Here is a 19,343-nt window from a genome sequence, read left to right as displayed (position 1 = left end):
CTACAGAGAAAATTACATGTTATTTATGTAATGAACACATTTGAACTCTTAAAGAAATATAACAAAAGGAAAGACACCCAGCTGAACTAAAATGATGTAGCAAACAAAAGCTGCTGTGAGCCGCCACCCTTATATCTCCTTTGTGCTTTTGGAGCCTTGACCTGACTTTTAAAAAATAATTGGAAAAAAAGCTCTATGCTGCTGAAAGATGAAAAATAGATATTTGCAAAATTCTGCCTAAATATGTATTTTACCTGGTTAATGTGTGTGGCGGGGCGTGGTCTGCAGCGGCGAGGCGGACGCACCTGAGTGGCACCCGCAATCACGCCTCGCCGCCTTAACGTCTGTGCTGTTGTGTTGGTGTGTGTCGGGCTGTGAGCTGCAAAGCTACAGCCGGCTGTGTGCGTACAGCAACCGTGTGTGAAAAGTGGTCAATAAAGAGAAGCTGAAAAGCGTGTTCATGCAAACATCGTCGGGTCTGCCGTGATATGTTTACAACGGGACTTCTGCTCCTGAACCTCTGCGCACAGCGTCTGCAGGTCGGGGCTGTACGAAGTCACTTTCATCTTTACAGGACTGTAAGCTGTCGTCTGTGAGGCGTGAGCGGTGTTTGTTTTTAACATAGTTCACGGTGGAGAACAGCTGCTGACATAATGTGGATCCGAAGATCCATAATTGGCCTACCTGGGGCTGAAAGTCTCGATAAATGCACGGCGTTTCGGCGGGTACACCGGCTTCCACGAGTGTGACGCTTATTTGAACGATGAAAAAATAAAAAAATATAATTTTATTTTTATATTTCAATATCACAATAATCTTCCAATTTAGAACTACAAGTTAAAAAAGAACATAAATAAAATACACTTCAGCTAAATACTTCTAATTTATTTTCCCAAACCACGAGGAGCCGCACTGTAAGGACTAAAGAGCCGCAGGTTGCCGACCCCTGCATTAGTGTTAGTCAATGTTGCAACTGAACTGAAAAACAAAAGATTTTGGTCAGGTCCAAAGAAACAAAGTCACTATTAATACAACACAACCCCCCCAAAAAGAGCCATGTAGACCCCGGGCTCTATGGGTCTTGTGCTCGGAGCTTGTTCCTGTGCTGCCATGATTAGTGCCTCTGTGCTGTCTTTCAGTCCAGCTTTGTTCAGCCACTGGTAGGATTTCTGGATGTCAGCCACTTCCTCTGCCTGCTGGTGGTGCAAACTGTGTTGTTCTGAGTTTCATTGGACGTCTTTGTCCAAAGCACCAGACAAAGGGCAAAGTAGATGCATTTGCATCAGCAGGAAAATACACCCCAAACTAGCATCATCATTATACAACTTTAACAACTGCCACTAAATGATACTTCATACACAGACCAGTGTTAGGTTAAGTTATGATGTCACTGGCAGAACATTTATAGAAACAACCTTTGAACTCTGAGTCAGCAGCTCTCTTACATGGTCAGCTGAGCTCCATGATTGAAGAACATTGTTGCTGCAGGTTCATGACTGAAGTCTGGAGGAAGTATTCCTTTGGACCAGTCACTCCTCACAGACACACAGCTGGATACTGGAGACTGTGACCTCTGACCTCTGCAAACACAAACATCAATAACTGATCAGTTCTCTCTGACAGCCATATGATCAGCTGATCCCTCTGTGATATTGTGTCTGCCTCATAACGCTGACAGGTCAGCCAATCATCAGCCAGTTTTTCTGTCTCTGAATGAACTCAGTTTGTTCTCAGCTCTTCTCTCTGATTCTGCTGCACTGACTTCACTTAAACTTACAGAGTTCAGATCTTAGCAAGAAAACAAGTCAATAAAAAGCAAACTCAGATCAAACAGTTTGAACCAATCACAGATCAATGATTCTGTCATGGTTATGTTGAAATGACTAATAAAGTTAGTAGTGTTCTTACATTGTTACTGCAGGTCCATGACTGTAAGGTGGAGGTGTTTGTGTAACTCCGTCACTCCTCACAGACACACAGCTGGATGCTGCAGATGCTGCTCCGTCCTCTTCCTCCATCTTCTTGATGTCAGGGTGGAGTTAGTCTGAGAGGTAAACACACACACTCAGAGGTGCTGTTGTACTGGAAGCATCACACTGACGGCTTTCTAATGTTGGAGCTTTGGCCCTAAAGTCCAAACCAGTTATTTTAGAGGCTCAAAGTCTTTAAAAAACACCAAAACCATCACATTATTTAATAAGTACATGATCAGGTGGATGAAGGAACTCAGTGTGTTTGGGATCATCATCATGGTGAGAAGCCCACATGTTACGGCTCCTTTGGAGAGAAGCTGAGGATCACTGCAGGAAGTGAGCTCATGAAACCAAACTGCTGTTTGTGAGCAGGATGACTCTGTTATTGGACCTGCTCTGTGTTCTACATATGATCAATACTTCAAATATCTGTAAACATCTCATCTTATATTTGTTGCACTTGGTCACATCTGTCTTTAAAAATAGATTTTTAATGTCACTGAGAGTTCTTTTCTAACTTTATTGATTTATTTTGGAATAAATTAAATATAAAGGTGCCAAAAACTGCCTGCAGCTTCTGCTCTGTGACAGGAAACTACTGTCAGGCTCAAAATGACTTCAGCTTATTCATCACAGAGTGTTTATGGATCACAGGACACGTTACAGTTTTACAGCCTCACGGACATAAAACTCTTAAAGTTTGTTTCTGAAGGGATTTTCAGATCAGACCTGATGTTTCTGCCTACAGCCTGTTTACCGATATAATCAATATCAGACATCAGAGCAACAGAAACCTCGGTGATCAGGACGCCGGGACTGAGAACAGGAAGTGGCTCAAACGTCGCACTTTCATAAAGTGAACTCCACTCACAGAGTTTCTGTCGCCATTTTAGTTTTAAAACCCGTCGTGATAAGGGCGGGTCTTACTGTGAACCTGCGCGCTCATTGGCTAATAACTTGAGATTGACAAGTCGTTATCCAATGAGCGCGCGGCTTCTCCCAACATAAAGTAGTTTCCTTTGAAAAACCAAAGTCTGATTATTTTTGCCTCCACTGACGGAGCCTGTTGTTCCCGCCACAGAGACACAGTAATGTCAGAGCGGTGTTAACACTCACCTGCCTCAGCACAGCTCTCACTCTCCTCCTGCTCTCTCAGCTAAACTCACTTCCTCTCTACTTACAGGAAACCAGCGCTCAGAGGAGCCGACCGGCCTCACGTTTCACCCACAGACACGAACAGCGTGGAATTATTTTATGTCATAAGAAGAAACATATTCATGTTAACACTCACCTGCCTCAGCTCCACCTTCCTCCTCCTGCTGCTCTGAACGGAGGATCAACACTTTCACTTTCACTGCTCCTCCCTAAACACAGAGGATGCTGGGACTTGTAGTTTTTACCTTGTGTGATATTTATGGATGTGACACTAAATCACAGCATGAAAACTTCCTGCAAACATGTCACAGGCGATAAAAGTTTCACATTAAAGGTGAAGTTATTTTTCTGTCTCATGTTCAATAAACAGTGAGCTGGGAAAACTGAAGAACAGACTTCAATCGTTCCCTGCAGAGTTTCTGCTGCTCGGTCGTCTGCATGTTGCTGAGACTGAGCTGATGATGAAGCTGTGATGGGTTTATGGCACGTTTGGTTGTGGAGAAGAGTTTTACTGCCGGTGCAGGTGAAATGATCAGAGGTTACAGCCTCTGGTTAAAGTGGAGGCAGCGATCAGGACGGCTGAGCAGCAGAGGTCTCGAGGGTCCTAAAGTGTAAAAGCATCAGAATCAGAATCAGAAAGGGTTTTATTGCCAAATGTTGAGCAGGTTTACAACATTAGGAAATTGCTGCGGTGCTTCAGTGCAAACATACTGCCATAAATTACGCTTAAATAGACATGAAAATAAAAATAAGAATAAGAATTAAAAGTGCTAAGTAGATAGATATATACATGATATATACATGAGTGCAGGTGGTGATCAGTGCCAAACATGGAATGATGCAGTGAACACAGCGTAGGGTGTTAGTGGTGGGAACAGTCATACGGTTATTGTTCATGAGTCCAACAGCAGAGGGGAAGAAACTGTTCTTATGGCGAGAGGTTCTGGTGCGAATGGACCGGAGCCTCCTGCCTGAGGGGAGCAGGTCAAACAGACTGTGTCCAGGGTGAGAAGGGTCAGCTGAGATCCGAGCTGCACGCCCCAGTGTCCTGGAGGTGTACAGGTCCTGCAGAGATGGGAGTCTGCAGCCAATCACCTTCTCAGCAGAGCGCACAACACGCTGCAGTCTCTGTTTGTCCCTGATAGTGGCTCCAGCGTACCACACGGTGATGGAGGAGGTGAGGATGGACTCGATGATTGCAGTGTAGAATTGCATCATCGTCCGTGTTGGCAGGTTGAATTTCTTCAGCTGCCTCAGGAAGTACATCCTCTGCTGGGCTTTCTTAATGACGGAGGTGATGGTGGGCTCCCACTTCAGGTCCTGGGTGATGGTGGTACCCAGGAAGCGGAATGAGTCCACAGAGGTGATGGGGGTGTCAGACAGGATGATGGGGGGGAGTGGAGCTGTGTGCGTCCTGAAGTCCACAATAATCTCCACTGTCTTCTGGGCATTCAGCACCAGGTTGTTGTGGCTGCACCAGGACACCAGACGTTCAACCTCCCTCCTGTAGGCAGACTCATCCCCGTCCGAGATGAGTCCAATAACGGTGGTGTCATCAGTGTTAGTAACACAAAGATCACAGAATGGGATCATCCACACAACACTAACATCTAAATCCACGGCAGGAACTCTTCCAGTGTCCTGAAAAATCTGTGTGCACGATGCTGAGATTAAAATCTGTCTGCTCATCTTAATGCAATATTTACTAAAGTCTGGTAGAAGTTTTACTGATTTCCAGTCCACTTAGCAGACGTGTGGATAGGTGGTGGGTTGTAGAGCAGACTGAAAGCTTTAAGTTCATCCTCTGATTAAAAACTCAGACCCACAGATACAGGAAGTATAATGCTGGTGTAAGACAGGAAACGGCAACACGGCAGCCATCTTTTTCCTCCCATGCTGACCAGTGTCCCAGCAGAAGCTGGGGTTTGTTAGATCCTGTTCGATCCAGAGGAAACAGGCTAAAAGAGTCGATCAGGGGGATCATGGTTTTATTATGTGCTCGTTATGATTGAAGCTCTGGTTGTGTGTTAGAGACAGAACCTGCAGATTCCTCCACTCTGCCTCCTCCTCTGCAGGAATCAGCCTCTTGGCTGGTTTTATTCACCAACGTGAATAAAATCATCAAACTAATCCAAGTTCATTGTGAAATGCCTGAAAATGGAGGAATAAATCTGTCAGTTACCGTATAAAGTTTGAGTTTGTCAGTGTTTTACACGGAGACGGTCGTCAGATGTTGAATGTTTAGCATGAAAGTTCCACATCTGGAGAAACCTTCAAGATTAAAGCCAGTGAAAAGTGAAGAGTTTCTGCAGCAGCCGCACTTCCTGCAAATCTGTTCTTTCAAAATAAAGTGAAGAGTCTAAAATTATATTCACGACAGGTTTAAAGGTGAAGGTGGTCACATGGTTTTAGTGGAATGCCTACGTGGGCGCGTCTGAGTGATTTTGATTCAGATTCGTGCAGCGTGGAGCAGTAAACACTTGTTTTTGTTCATCTGGACTCATGAAGGATTCCAGTTAGCACATTTCCAGCCAATGAAACGTAACTACAGATGAAGACAAACACATTTAAGCTGCCTGACTCTCGAGTGTGGGTGCGTGTTCCCATTTTCAGTCTGTTTTAGTTTTCAGTTTAGAGGAACGCTGCAAACTCACAAAAACTTCTTTCTTGTGAGGTTTTGTTGTCAGACTGATAAAAGCAGCAGCAGCTGGTGTTTGATGAGCAGACGTGTGTTTCCTGTTCTGTAATAATCAGCTTGTTACCATCACATAATGAACTCAGCCGTGACCAATGAGGCCGTCCTTGTGCGGTTCTCTGGCGCTGATTCTGACTGTGACCTTCACCTCTGCAGGGTCATGTTTGGGGCTTTTAGCATCTTTGTGTGTCGGTCAGATTTAATTCACTCTTGTTTTGAGGTTTTGTGCCTTTTTGTTTCATTCTTTGTGCGTTTATTTTCTCTTTAAGCCTTTCAGGACTCGTGCTGTTGGCTTTTTCCTGGTGTGTTATTAGTATTTTTCATTTCTAAACTTATTCTAAAAGAAGGACCGATGGAACATTGATGTGAAAATAAACATGATCATTTAATGTTTTTGTCAATCACAGTGTTGGGACTAACGCGTTATTAAGTAACGTGTTACAGTAACTACGTTATTATTGTGGTAACGAGCACGGTAACTAGTTATTATGCTAAAATCAGGAACGCGTTAGTCGTTACTGGGATTTAGATAGGCTCGTTATTCGTTACTTCGTGTGGTGGCTGTCGCGGAGCTTCCACAGATTCAGTAACATTAGCAAGTGGTGGAAGCCAGCAGGTGGAGGAGGGAAAGGGGGATGCAGAAGGAAAAGAGACCCGAGGCGGCCGCCGGTCCAAGTGTGAACTGAACTTCAGGTAAGAAGTTATGACCTGCAGTCTCTCTGGGTCAGATATAAACCAAGTTTAGGTGGAGTTTATTTTTGTTATTCTGACTTTTTCCTACTGCGTGCTAGCTAGCATGACAGAGTTTCTATACAGCTGGGTGGGTGCTATGAAGTTAATGATGTTGAACTTTATTTTGTTCATAAGTTATTAGAATTGCCAACCGTCTCATCTGGTATTCAGAGAAAATATTACGCATTTCTTATTGAGGTGAAAAGGAACAGTTAGTCCCGTAATTCAGCTACAATGAAAAAGGCACAAAGCTGGAGTTATTCTGTGTCTTTGCTGCACAGCTGCCTCTTCTTCTTTCATTCTCCCCCCTCCCTCTCCCGTTTCTACTTCAATCATGAAAACTGATCAATGATCAGCTGATCGTCTCTCTTGTTTGTTTATCTCCCACTTTGCATCAGAAAGAGGAAACCAGCGGAGTTCACGTTAAACAACAGCAGCACGTTTAAGCTTGATCAGCTGTTGTTAGAATTTATTTAATATTAATTTCTAGTATCAGCTGATGTTTGCTGGAGCCACAGCTGCAAAAAAGCTGCTGGTCATGATGTCGGTTTGGTTATCTGGTGAGAGGGAAACATGAAGATGAAACCAGGAGATGTCCTTACTGAATCATCAGAGCTGTGATGGAGAAACAGGTTTACCTTTTAGGTGACATGAATGAGTTGAAGGGAAGTTATGAACTGTTTCTGAGAGACAAATAACACCAGGATCCTTTTTTAGGTAGCTGACAGCTGGTAACTGTGCAGGGGCAGCTCTAGCAAAGTTTTGCCAGGGGGGCCAGGTAGGGCATTAACAGGGAGAGGGGGGCACAAGGAAATACTTTTCTTTCTTATTATCGTTTAAAATGTCTCGCTTTTAAAAAATAATTATCTGAATCTTACAACAAACGATTGATAGATTGATGCATATACACCATCAAGACAGTGAGCATCACTGTCACAACAGCGTTTGTTTTCATTCAAAGGCTTTAGGATTTTTGCTATAATGGTGGGCCGGTCTCTAGTCAAAATGCCCAGGCTGATTTTTTTGTCCCAGTCCAGCTCTGTATGCAGCTCATCTGCAGTCTGGTGTTACCTCCATCTTCCTATTCAGAAGGCAGAATTTCCGAGTTCTGAGTACAATCGACAGCACCACGACTGCAGTTCTTGTGTTGGATGTAAAAGGCGCACATGATGCTGTGACGTAGGCTAGAATCATGGTGGCGGTCAACGGCGGTCCAGGCGTGGGATTTCTCTCGTGGAAATATGCACATTATCTTTTCCTTTCTATTGGTAGGTGGCACAGTGCACTTGTGGCAGGTAAGCAAGCTAGAAGACTGGCAAAGTTATGGAAGCAACACATTAACAAGAGAATTCTGAGTAAAACCAAAGTTACTTTCCCTAGTAACTAGTTACTTTGAAAGTAACGAGTAACTTGAAGTAACTGAGTTACTTTTGATAGAAGTAACTAGTAATGTAACTAAGTTACTAATTTAAAGTAACTTACCCAACACTGGTCAGTCATTAAAAATAAATCCTGGTCTTTCATTTTGCTGCTGCATTGTTCACAGAAACACATATTTTCCTGTTTCTTTCTGTTCGTGTGTTTCTGCTTTTGCCTGTTTAGAGCTGCTGAGCAGGAAAACCCAGACGAACAAAAACCTCTTTTAAGTAAATGTTTGAGTCACTTTGGGTCTGAAATGTAAAAATCTGCAGACTGAAACAGATTTGAAGGCATCACAGGAACAGCCTCACATTCAAAACATGAAAGAGAGGACTTTTATTTTGAAACACTCAGGAAATGACAGAGAGAAAGTTTTTTAATTAAAACAAATTATTAGTTTATGCATTCTAAGTTCATACAACCACCAAAACTGTGATGATCCTCCTTCTCCCTAAGATGGCAAACTGAAACACAAGTTTCCTTGTGGCTCAGGAAACTAACCACTCCAAGTTGGTGACTTTTGGAGATTTAATTTCCTGGATGATTGAGAATGCATCAAGACGAACACAAAAGGAAGTTCACCGCTTTTAGCAGCTCCCCCCCAGACAAACAAAGAGGCAGTTGGCAGTTAGAAATCAGCAATCATTCACACACCCCCACTCCCCTCCAGAATTCTCAGGTAACAACCTAATTTACATATGAATGACTAGCCAATTTAGCTTCCACTTGGCTGAAGCTAAAGCCTAGCTAAAAGCCTACCAGCCATTTGGCAACTCAGCCCATCACACGTCCACGTCTCTCCTTGTTTCGTCTTTTATTATGAAAGGGTTGTGTTTCCATGTTCAGTGTGTTTCATTTTGCTTCCCCTGTGGTGTCAGGTTCATTTGTGTCAGCTGTGTTTCCACTTCCCTCCTTTCTCTTCTGTGTATTTAAGTCCGCTGTCTTCCTCTGGGCAGTGTTGGTGCGTTTTCCTCCGTTCACGTTATTCCGGGTTTCAGGTTATCTCCTGATTCTGTTTAGGTCCATGTTCATGTTCATGTTTTTTCATCAGAGTTTCTCGCATGCACCTCCTCGGATTCATGTTCATGTTTTTCTTGTCATAGTTGTCATAGTCATACCGAGTTATTCCCAGGATAGGTTTTAGTTTTAGTTTCCGCCCCTGTTTGCTGGGCCTTGTTTTGTGTTCGTGTCTTTCAACCTAATAAATGGTTTTTTTTGTTTGTTTGTTTGTTTTTTTTCTTTTTTTTCTTTTTTTTTTGGCGTGTCCCGTTTGGCTCTTTTGCCATCAGAATTGTTGTCTAAAGGCAAAGAAAGATGCCCAATGGATTTACTTTACCAAACTGACCATCCCAGCCTTGCCGTAATGGTCCATTTGATTCACCTTTTATTGTTTATTTTATTTTCACTTACTGAATACGGGACAGACTTGACTGGGGGAAAGAAGGGGAGAAAGAAAGAGGGAAAGAGAAACAGCTGAGAAGAGGGACGGGGGAGAAGGGCAAAAGACAAAAACCAACAGAACGGGCAGAGAAAAAAAATGCATATATCAATCACCTGGATCACCTGCTGAGAAAGAAAAAAGAAAGCAAGCAGAAGAGAACAAGAGTAATAGAATAAACAGCATCACAATGATATATGGGAATATGACAGTAAATACTAAATATTAAACATTATTGTGCAGCACATAAGATCAACAGAACACAGTGTGCTTTGAGGTAGGAGCCAAAAAGGGTGTAGTTTGTGGGTGTGATCACCCGTGTGTACACCTGTGAGCATGGACGCGCTTGTTTTTTGTTTTTTTAAAAGGTTCCTTCATGTAATGATCTGCTAGAGGGTGTGGGGGGGGGCCACAGCCCCGTCCTCCAGGGCGTGAAGCAGGTGTGGAGGAGATCAAAACTCCAGACATCCAGAGGCCCCCAGAACACAAGAGACCAAGGAAGACCAACAGAGGGGCAGCTGCGCCACTGTCCCGGAAAGAGCTGAGGAGAGTCCCAGATGAGGGCTCACTCAGCAGCCGCGGAGCAGAAGCCAGGGGGAGTTGCAGTGACGCGCCCGTGAGCTCCGCCGGCAGCCAGCTGCGCCTGAGTGACCGAGCCCCAGGCCGAGAGGCCGGGGGCACCCCACCTCCGAAGTGGCCCGAGCGAGCCCCAGGCTCCAGGCCCCGATAAGCGGCCGCCAAGGAGTGAGCCGGTGTGTACCTGGACGCCCATCCCCGGACACAAAGAACCACCAACGCACCGATGTCTGAGGGGGTCCGCCACTGGCAGGGGAAGTGGTGGTAGGGGGAGATAGGCCTCCAAACCTTGGAGGGCCTGAGAGGTCCCCAGAGAGGTGGCGCCTGACACCTAACCTGACATATAGACACAGACATACAGGCACACACAGATACAAACATCCATTCCCACCCTCATGCTCTCATATGCACTTACTCCACACTCAACCAACGTGGAGACAGACATAAAGAGACGCTGTACACACGATCACACTCCCCAAGCGTACTCTACAAACCGGGTCTAGGTGCCCCCGCCCCTGGAGGGGGGAACTGCACCCAGACCCAGGTGGTGTTTCCCTTTTCCCTGCGGTGGGGGGAGGCAGACCGCCCCGACTCCGCAGCAGCAGGAAGGCTCCACACTCCAGACCGCAGTCGGACGGCCAACTCCTCCTCCTAGTCCTAGCCCCCCTGCTCCAGCAGGTCGCAGAGAACGGGGGTGAGAGAAGACGCCGAACCTCCCTCCACCCGCTCATTGTAATGTTGATGCATATGTGTTCTAAGGTGCATTTAAAACCCAGGAGGGCATGGAGCTACCTGCCAGAGAGCAGCAGGTAAGCGCATGGTCCCTCCTGCTAGCCCTCAATGTCTACGTGTATTTAAAATTGAGAGGTGGGCAACGATGCCAGGGGTGGGGTGTACACCCTGATGGTACTTTGGACTCCGTGTATCGTGCCCACCCCCAAGATCCTATATGTATGTGTAATGAGAGTGTGAGTAATGTGAATGTCTAAGTTGTGGGATAAAATTGAGGCAGAGGCAGCCAGAAGAAGACAGAGGGGGGGTAGCCTCCTCTGCACCCTGGTGACATACCCCTACTCCAAGGCCCTGCATGTGTGGGTGGTTGTGGTGGAGCGGGAAGAGGGAGGCAGCTGGAGATGGGGAGGGAAGGAAGGGAGGGGCAAGTGACCCCTCCCTGGGGCCAGCTCCCCCGCTGACCCCAGTAGGCACCCCCATACTCCGCGACCCGCCAGGGAAAGGGGGCCCAGGCCCATCCAGACCGGGCCCAGTGCAGCAGCGCCGCCCGGCCCCACAGAGCCCGGGACAGTCCACCCAACCCCACCACAGAGAAAACTGCACCCACCCCACCATCCACTCATCTTCCAGACTACATAAGACAATAAACACCCAGGCTGAGATCTTCCTCCACCTCTCCTGTATCTCCCCCTCCTGCAGAGGCAGCTCCTGAGGAGAGGAAAGCTCCTGCAAGATGTGACAATCTCCCCCACCAGTTGAAGAGCCCCCCAGGTGGCTCGACGCACCCACCCGCCCACAACCCCGGCAACACACCAACCAGGACCCAAGCCCCCGAGGCCCGGTCCGGGTCCCAGCCCAGAGACGGAGCGCCCCCAGAACCTCACGCCCATCCCGGACCCACCCAGGGGCAGCCAGGCTACCAGGTCAGTAACCCACGTCCGTCAGCACAGACCCTCCCCTAGCCCCGCTGCACGCAGCCGCGAGGAAACAGTCACCTGAGAGCCAACAGAGCCCCTAACCGGACATGACCGCTACCCCGGGTTGAGCCCCCCAAGGAAGTTTTTGTTTTTTTGTTAAGATTCAGTTCCATCTCTCCCTTGTCTGCTTCCGGGTTCATATTGCAATCACATCAGCCACCGTGACAATAAACTTATTTTGATTTTTAACTTTCTTTATTTTTTCAACAATATTATGTATATATAAACATTTTGCATCTTACAATATAAAGCCTGGATCCTGCACATATTGCACTTTGAACTTGAACTGTGTTGTCTGTTTATTGGAGATTGTACTACTTGAATTCATTATCCTGGTGATATAACACATTAATTCTCCATTTGGAATCAATATAGTATATAATACAGTATCTGTCTATCCATCTATATAGCTATTGAATTGAACTGGACTGAATGGAAGAGAATTAAATAATGGATTTCATGTTCATGTTTATCTATGTTGTAACAGTGACGACTTGAGACATCTGTTTGGCACTATATGAAGAGAATTAAATAAAATTTAAATGAAAATGATATTAACTGTATTTATACATTTTATATTTTTGGATGAGACACTGTCAGTGTGCTGTTATATAACTCAGGTATTTTTAAGGCCTGACTGGTGGCATTGGTGCCCATTGCTTTACTGTGCTGTTGGATGTGTATGTGGGCTATCCCTTGTACCTGACATTTGATTGGGCATCACTGTGTTGCTATGGTATGATCCTGGTAGTTGTTGTTAATAAAACAATAACAAATTCAAATTCAAACATTGCTGCATTCTTCTGTCACTGAGGATTCCAAACCTGCACTCAGTCTCCTCATTACTTTGGTATTGAACAGACAAACTTTGGAGCTCCTGCAAACTTTATTCACAAACTGCAAATATTTTACACAAATCTGCGACTGACAACAAGCACAGAGACTTCAAACAATCACTGAAGTAAGGACTGAAAGATTTACTTTAAAACAATAATGATTAAGACCTTTTTCGTAAGGTTGTTTTCCCTTGATTGCCAGCTGTTACTGTTTTTATCTTCATATCTTTCATATTTGTCCACCTAAACAATGCTTTAATGATACAGTTTGAGAAGTTTGATATGAATTTATCCAACTGACTTGAAAATGAAACTGACAACTGTCCTGTAATCTTACACAGAGAAACCAAATCGTGCGTCTTTGCCTTGAGAGACGCCTAAAATGGCTCGAGCTGTGGTAAGTTACCCTTCACTGTGTCTGTTTCTAAACATTAAATCGTGTGAATTTTTAAAGAAAAATCCAACAACAACAATAATAATATGTAACAGAGCAAAACGTCAGATGACTTGAATGTTCCTCTGCAACACAAAGTCAAAGTCTGCCTCCTCCACAGGCAAAGGAGAAGCTCCCACACTCACCCAGTGCAGACCGTTGTGCTCTGGACAATGAAGTTCCCGCTTTCATGTTCCGACCTATCAGCGCACCTGCATGTGAGCTCCTAAGTCCACCACCTGCTGATGCCAGCTTTCAGTCGAAGGACACAGACAAGATCATGCATCCAGATTTGAAAAACGATCATTCATCCCTGGATGATGACGTGACGTTTTTCATGTGTCCTACTGATGTTCCTCTGCCTCCGAGACCTCCACCCACTGCAGAGTTAGGTCTCTGCAGAAAGCGCAGATATTCTACTGCTTTTTCTGTTAATGATGAAGAGGAACATTTGATGCCCAAACGCATGAGGCTGATGAGTTGGGATGTCTCTAAGTCTCCAGCTGCTGAGAAGGACTATGTTTGCTTTATGTGTCCTGAAGACAAGAGGTCTGAGTTACCTCTCAGCTCCCTCCAAGGCCATCCACCATCACAGGTCAATAATAATGACACTGACCAGTGTACCATTCTGCTGCCTCCTGAAATCCCAGTGCCTCCACCCACTGCAGAGGTAGGTCTCTGCAGAAAGCGCAGATATTCTACTGCTTTTTCTGTTAATGATGAAGAGGAACATTTGATGCCCAAACGCATGAGGCTGATGAGTTCTGATGTACCAGTTTCTTCAAATCCTCCACCTGCTGATGCCAGCTTCCATGCAAAGGACACAGACAAGATCATGCATCCAGATTTGAAAAACGATCGTTCATCCCTGGATGATGACGTGACGTTTTTCATGTGTCCTAGAGATGTTCCTCTGCCTCCGAGACCTCCACCCACTGCAGAGGTAGGTCTCTGCAGAAAGCGCAGGTATTCTACTGCTTTTTCTGTTAATGATGAAGAGGAACATTTGATGCCCAAACGCATGAGGCTGATGAGTTGGGATGTCTCTAAGTCTCCAGCTGCTGAGAAGGAGTATGTTTGCTTTATGTGTCCTGAAGACAAGAGGTCTGAGTTACCTCTCAGCTCCCTCCAAGGCCATCCACCATCACAGGTCAATAATAATGACACTGACCAGTGTACCATTCTGCTGCCTCCTGAAATCCCAGTGCCTCCAAGTCCTGCCCCTGTTGGAGTTCTAGAAACTGTTGATTTTCCTTGTGTTGATAATTAAATACATGTTTGTGGTAATAAATACATTTTTGAGCAAATACATGTTGAGATGATTCGGTTGCTTATGATGGTTATAATTCTCCAAACAGTAAAAACTAATTAACTGATGATACTAGACCCTTAAAAGAGATAAACACCACTAGTCAAGTCATAATGGCTACTTACAAATACATAACCACTCAACACAACCCACACAGTGATCTAATGCACAAAAACAAAGGAGACTTAAACTGGCTGAATCAATTACTGTAAAGAAAACATGGAGGAAGGCTTCCTGTGGTGTCTGGCTGCAGTATAGGTCATAAACCTGCCTCCTGCATTACAGCAGACAGGTCAGGGGTCAAATGAAAAGCAAAATGTTTACCTCAGATTAGGGATGCACCGATACCACTTTTTTGGAAACGAGTACGAGTACTTGCATTTCAGTATTCACCGATACCGAGTACTTAATAAAAACATGATTTAAATTTACAGGTAACAGCTTTAGTCCTATAATTTAACAACAAAAAAACAAGGGACTGGTTTGGAATTAAGAACATTTATTTAAAATAAAAGCATGTTGTATGCAACATATTACAGAATAAATAATTATAAAAAAATTTAAACAGTGACAGTGCAACTCAAGTATTTTTCAGTTTATTTTAAACTCTGCCGCTTTGGACAACACAAGGGGCATTAATAAACATCTTTGCCATTTAGTGCACAATATGTGAATAAACTAACAACATCCACTGACATAGAACTGTGGCAGTCAGTGCAACTGAGGTAGGTATTAACATCAAGTCTAAGATGACTCACTAAATGGAGAGAAACAGTGAGTGGCAGGGTTTTTTAAGAAAAGTAGCTTTTCTGCATCATCAGCAGTCAGACTGTTTCTGTTTTCATCTATAATGTGTGACACTGAGCTAAAAAGCCTTTCACTGTCCACACTGCTACATGGGGCTGAGAGCTATTTACAGGCTATTTTAGCCAAAGTGGGGAACCTGATTTTGTTGACACCCCAGTACTTCAGAGGACTGTCTTCACGAGGGCTTGGGGCCTCTCCGAGGTATGTGTCGAGCTCAATGGCAGCACCTGCTGCCAGCGGCAGCCTGGGCCTTGAGGAACAGTTTAGCAGGAGGTTCTGCAGCTTCTGCCCGACTCCCCTCTGCCTCACCTCTAGAAGCTCCTGCTTCAGGTGCAGCTTGGCCTCTGGAGCAGTGTTGTTGGAGAAGAAGCGATCTTTATACCTGCACAAAATTCATAAATGTATTAATATGTGGAAAAATAGGACTGATGTCATGTAATACGTGCTGTTCCAGCGTGTCTGTACGTCCTGCTGCAGTCTCTTTATTGGCTGGTTGAGCTGTCCCTGAATGTCCTCGAGGCGGGAGTAGGCTAAGGCGGAATGTTTAAAATGCCCAACTATTTTCCGTCCCACTGCTTTAGCATCAGCTATGCTCCTCTGTGCTAATAAGCGTGGGTAAATAAGCGTGGGTAAACTCTTTGTACTCGTTGTCGTGTTGGGATTTTAGGTGCTTGATTAAATTACTTGTGTTAAATGCGCTACCTTTAGAGCCTCCTCTGGACAATTTCGATGAGCATAATTTGCAGTCCGCCTTTGTTTTCGTGTCTTCGTTCACTTTGAAATAGTTCCACACGGCTGACTTGTCTCGCCTCGCCTTCTCCCCGCTCTGATACGCAGCCGGGGCCTGGGGGCGGGCACTCGGCGCCTGTGATTAACCCCTTACATGCCGCTCAAACATAGACAGGGCTCAGACCGTGGTATCAGTCCTCGGTATCGGGGAACTTTTAACGAGTACTTTAGAAAATGTGGTATCGAGGCCGATACCAGATACCGGTATCGGTGCAACCCTACCTCAGATTAAATATTTCCCAAAGTAAATTGGACTGAACTGGCCAGTTAAATACACGAGAGGATACGAATAGAAAATAAATATCTAAAAACAAAGAATGAAAACCAACTATTAATTTAATACTTAAGTCTGTGAAGGTTCTCAGTCATCCAGGTCATCGTAGTCTAAGGAGCTTGGAAAGAAAAGCGTCTGGACTTCTTGAGTTGCTTGAAGACGTTTCACCTCTCATCCGAGAAGCTTCTTCAGTTCTAAGGGTCAATGGTGGGGAGTCCCAGACTTAAAACCAGTGGGAGTTTCCCCCCAAAGAGGGACAAAGGACCCCCTGATGATCCTCTACCTAATCACATGAGCCAAGGTGTGAAAGCGGGTGTGGGTCCTAATCAGCCAGGGTTTCGGGTGAGCTCATTGTGAAACCTGGCCCCACCTTATCATGTGATTTCCTGAGGTCAGATGGCCCAGGATGTAAATGGTCTGAGATCCCTTCCCAGACACCTTAACGTCCAATGAAAAAAAACACATCAGTAGTAATATACCTATAGCTTCCCCCCCCCCCCCCCCCCCCCACCCCGAGGGCATTTGCCCCCCACCCCCCGCTCCTTATCAAGAGTATCCCAACCCAAAGGTGTATATTCACAAACAGTTAATGGCTTTAATGCAACTAGTCTTATCATGTCAGAGGCCGGCAGAAACTATGTCCAACAGAGTCTCCAAAGGCTTTCCACCTTTCTTCCTTACATCGTGCTCTTTTATCTCTACATCTCAGAGGTCAACTGAAAGTAGCCCCACCTATATAAAAACACCCCATCAGACACACAGTATTTTCCTCAGCACTTCACAACTGCAGCGAGGTATATCGTTTTAACTTTTTATTTTTTCACCTGAATGTGCGTTGGAGCCGACTTTGCTACCCGCACAGAACGTTTCTGACAGTCGGGCGCTGCTTATACAATAGAGAAAAGCAACAATACAGAGTGTTTCTCTGCTCCAAGACATCCCAGGGCCTTTCACAAGGTAAGCATGTCTGTTATACCCAGAGCATAAATGTCTGGATGTCAGCGCTGATTATTCAAACCCTGTTTAAAATGTGACACATATGTTGTCTGAAAACATTTCCTCTAAATTTGCAAAGTTACTGATTTAAAAATATATATATTTTCGAATTTTTAGTTGCATGTCAAACATATGATAGACTCTTGAGCATATTTATATAGCTAAATTCACAATGGTATAACCGTGCTAAATAAAAGAGGCCCAAGCACCAATGCACTCTAATGCAAACCTCTAAACTGCATGTTGATAAGTACATGAAGCGTACCTCTACCTCTACAGCTGAAAACAGTTTGTATCCGCACTCTGAGGGTCTGCTGAATTGTTTTTAATACGGCACTTTTTGACGAACAGCAGATGATGAAATCCTCTTTATTGTAGAAACTGGCCCTAAGCTATTGTTGCTCATACTTACTGAGGTCCCTAGCTACTTCCTTACTATGTCTGTAAACTTTTTTGAAAAGGAAGCTGTTGTAGATTTAAAGAAACATCTTACAGTTTTTCTCGATTGCTTAAACACTATAACCAGGCCTCTAAACTAAAATTTCAAAACCGTAACGCTATTGTTCAAAAAGCTCACCCATTTCCCTGAACTATAAACACTATTCCCTGCTTTGACACATGACTCAAATTTGGTGAACTGTTACTGCAAAACTCTACACACAAATCCCTACATTTTACAGTGCGTACACCATGTAGTCATTTAGAAAGCACTAGCATGCAATAATGTTAACTTAAGTCAGCATAGCTTGAGCTCAATTAGCACACAATTAACCAGGTGGAAACACTAGGAGTCAAAATTTAGCACACACCAATCAGAACCTGCGATGGATAGATAAAAGGGCCAAAGTCAGCTCATTCAGGTTTGAAACAATGGATCCAAAGAGATGCAAAGGAGAGTGATTGAGGATGATCATCTTTTTCGAGGCATAAATGCCATCAGCCTCTCCACAATTGACCGCATCCTCCGAAAGAATCAATTCCGGATGAAACAGGCATACCGAGTCCCTTTCGAACGAAACTCTGACAGAGTGAAAAACCAACGTGTGGAATATGTTCAGGTATGAGTTTTGATACTGTATAAAGTATTGTGTACCATCACAGCATGGCAGTTTATGCTGCCATTTCAGCACTCTTGAACTGTGGTTCAGGGTACCGATTGACTCTACTGTGTTATGTGTTTTGCAGAGAATCTTTGAGATTGAAGGACGGCCTGTTCCCCATGAAATAATCTTTGTGGATGAGGCAGGTTTTAACCTGACCAAAAGAAGGAAAAGGGGGAGGAACATAATTGGCCATCGGGCTATTGTAAATGTCCCTGGTCAGCATGGGGGGAATGTCACTATGTGCGCAGCCATCAGCCAACGAGGGGTACTCCACCACCATGCCGTACTAGGACCCTATAACACTATGCTTCTCCTTGCTTTTCTTGATGGTTTAAGACAACATATGTTCCAGCTGCACTACAGGGAACCAGCACAGCCAGAGCAGCCTCACTACGTTGTTGTGTGGGATAACGTCAGCTTCCATCGCGCTGCTCTGGTTCGTGACTGGTTTACCAATAACCCAAGGTTTTCTAATATCTTTCTGCCTGCATACTCTCCCTTTCTAAACCCGATAGAGGAGTTATTTTCGGCATGGCGGTGGAAAGTGTATGACCGAGAACCTTATGTCCGTGTTCACCTCCTTCAGGCCATGGAAGAGGCCTGCCTAGACATATCAGTAGATGCATGCCAGGGGTGGATCAGGCATGCAAGAGGATTTTACCCCCGCTGCCTGGCTGGGGCCAATATAGCCTGTGATGTGGATGAGATTCTCTGGCCTGACCCAGACCAAAGACAAGATGCTGAGGTGGGATAATGTTTCTTGTGTGTGTTGTACTGTATAGTACATGAATGACAATGTGCCACTGTACATACATTGGTTACGTCTTTTGTGTTTATCATGTGACAAGGGTTTTGAAGGGGAGAACCATAAGCAACCTATTTGTTTTGGAACTATTGTTTTGAATTAATTGTACCAGTGTGCAAAACTCTGTTGTAGTGTGTGTGTTTTTGAGGGCTTGTGTTTGATGTCTGAGGGCAAAGTTTGGTTTTTCAGCAGGAGTGAATAGTTTTGGGTGTAGAGCTTCATTTTGACCTGGAAATAGGATGTTTGGGGAATTGAGTGAGATGTTATGGATTTGTGTTTACTGTTGTGAGGATA

The 19,343-nt window shown here is 44.7% G+C and overlaps 1 protein-coding gene across 1 annotated transcript in view; it reads right to left on the bottom strand.

The window, feature by feature from the left end:
- Positions 1-19,343, bottom strand: part of LOC146608843 (NACHT, LRR and PYD domains-containing protein 3-like) — a 237,958-nt gene that overhangs the window by 113,453 nt on the left and 105,162 nt on the right. The gene's annotated exons all lie outside the window — the stretch shown is intronic.

The sequence above is a fragment of the Diplotaxodon limnothrissa genome, linkage group LG23, assembly GCF_057381915.1.
Source record: "Diplotaxodon limnothrissa isolate DT_005_m linkage group LG23, D_limnothrissa_male_GT1.1, whole genome shotgun sequence".
Classification (NCBI taxonomy): Eukaryota; Metazoa; Chordata; class Actinopteri; order Cichliformes; family Cichlidae; genus Diplotaxodon; species Diplotaxodon limnothrissa.
Note: the sequence above shows the minus strand (reverse complement) of the source record. Positions and strands in the feature narration are given on the sequence as shown.